Source organism: Rutidosis leptorrhynchoides, chromosome 6 (assembly GCF_046630445.1).
Source record: "Rutidosis leptorrhynchoides isolate AG116_Rl617_1_P2 chromosome 6, CSIRO_AGI_Rlap_v1, whole genome shotgun sequence".
Classification (NCBI taxonomy): domain Eukaryota; kingdom Viridiplantae; phylum Streptophyta; class Magnoliopsida; order Asterales; family Asteraceae; genus Rutidosis; species Rutidosis leptorrhynchoides.
In genome coordinates this window covers 38265940-38268553 of record NC_092338.1, presented here as the reverse complement: position 1 = coordinate 38268553, position 2614 = coordinate 38265940, and positions in this window count along the sequence as shown.

Sequence of the window (2614 nt, the reverse complement as noted above, 5' to 3'; positions counted from 1 at the left end):
GCTTTCGCTCTTTATATTTATGACTGATGGACTATTATGGAAAAATCCGTATGGACATATTAAATAATCCAGGACAAAGAACAATTAACCCATGGGCATAAAACTAAAATCAACACGTCAAACATCATGATTACGGAAGTTTAAATAAGCATAATTTTTTTATTTCATATTTAATTTCCTTTATTTTATATTTAATTGCACTTCTAATTATCGCATTTTTATTTATTGTTATTGTATTTAATTGCACTTTTAATTATCGTACTTTTTAATTATCGCAAGTTTATTTTATCGCACTTTTATTATTCTCAATTTCATTATCGTTATTTACTTTACGCTTTAAATTAAGTCTTGTATTTATTTATTATTTTACACTTGGTTTTAACTGCGACTAAAGTTTTAAAATCGACAAACCGGTCATTAAACGGTAAAAATTCCCCTTTATAATAATAATATTACTTATATATATATTTGTATTTTTATAAAAGTAACTAATATAGCGTTAAGCTTTGTTTAAAGATTTTCCCTGTGGAACGAACCGGACTTACCAAAAACTACACTACTGTACGATTAGGTACACTGCTTATAAGTGTTGTAGCAAGGTTTAAGTATATCCATTCAATAAATAAATAAATAACTTGTGTAATTTGTAACGTATTTCGTATCAAAAATATATAGTATTTCACGTACACCTCGCATAAACATCACCACCCTTCTTAGGTACACATTGAACTGGGATTACCCATGGAATATCAGAGATTAGATAAATTAAACCTGCATCTAGCAGTTTAATAATTTCTTTCTTAACAACATCTTGCATATTAGGATTTAGTCTTCATTGGCGTTGCACATACGTTTTATGACCTTCTTCCATAAGGATTTTATGTGTGCAATACGAAGGACTTATGCCTTTAATGTCATGAATCTTCCATGCAATAGCTGGTTTATGAGCTTTTAGCACAGAAATAAGTTGAGATTTTTCATTTTCAGTAAGAGAAGACGATATTATTACAGGTAATTCAAATTCACCATGTAAATAAGCGTATTCCAAATGGTTTGGAAGTGGCTTTAACTCTAATATTGGTGGTTCTTCTATCGATGATTTGTATCGATATCTGTCTTCTTCTTTTAGCATTTGAAGTTCTTCTGTTGTTGGTTGATAATGCTAAAAACGAACATATATTTCATAGCATTATTCCTCAAGAAAGACAAGCTTTTAGTTGCAATTGTTCTATTTAAAAGTGATATTCGTTTAAATAATAAAAGGTGAAGACAAAAGACAGATTCGACGAATTGAAGACGCAAACGACCAAAACGCTCAAAAGTACAAAAGACAATCAAAGAGGTTCCAATTATTGATAAGAAACGTCTCGAAATTACAAGAGTACAAGATTCAAAACACAAAGTAAAAGATATTAAATTGTACGCAAGGACGTTCGAAAATCTGGAACCGGGACCAGAGTCAACTCTCAACGCTCGACGCAACGGACTAAAAATTACAAGTCAACTATGCACATGAATATAATATAATATATAAATAATTCTTAAAAATTATATATATATTATATTAATATTTAAAACCGTCGGCAGACTAAGATCCAATTTGGAGTGAGCTGGAATTTCAAACTCCGCGACTCGCGGAGTTTGAAGGCAAAAAATGCCGCGAGTCGCGGAGCCCCAAATTTTGAAACTCCCTATAAAAGCAAACGAATTCTGATCGCAAAAACCAACATATATATCCATCCTCTCTATATCTATACGTAAATATTTATATTTATATTTTAATTTTAATTTTAATTTTAATTTTAATTTTAATCCTAATAATAAGGGTATGTTAGCGAATATTGTAAGGGTGTAAGTCGAAATTCTGTCCGTGTAACGCTACGCTATTTTTAATCATTGTAAGTTATGTTCAACCTTTTTAATTTAATGTCTCGTAGCTAAGTTATTATTATGCTTATTTAATCCGAAGTAATCATGATGTTGGGCTAATTACTAAAATTGGGTAATTGGGCTTTGTACCATAATTGGGGTTTGGACAAAAGAACGACACTTGTGGAAATTAGACTATGGGCTATTAATGGGCTTTATATTTGTTTAACTAAATGATAGTTTGTTAATGTTAATATAAAGATTTACAATTGGGCGTCCCTATAAATTACCATATACACTCAATCGGACACGATGGGCGGGGTATTTATATGTACGAATAATCGTTCATTTAGCCGGACACGGGAATGGATTAATAGCCACTAGAATAATTAAAACAGGGGTGAAATTATGTAAAAGGACACCTGGCATAATTGATAACAAAATATTAAAACCTTGGGTTACACTCAGTCTACATCCTGGTGTAATTATTAAACAAAGTATTAAAATCTTGTTATAGTTTAAGTCCCCAATTAGTTGGAATATTTAACTTCGAGTATAAGGATAATTTGACGAGGATACTCGCACTTTATATTTATGACTGATGGACTGTTATGGACAAAAACCAGACGGACATATTAAATAATCCAGGACAAAGGACAATTAAATCATGGGCATAAAACTAAAATCAACACGTCAAACATCATGATTACGGAAGTTTAAATAAGCATAATTCTTTTATTTCATA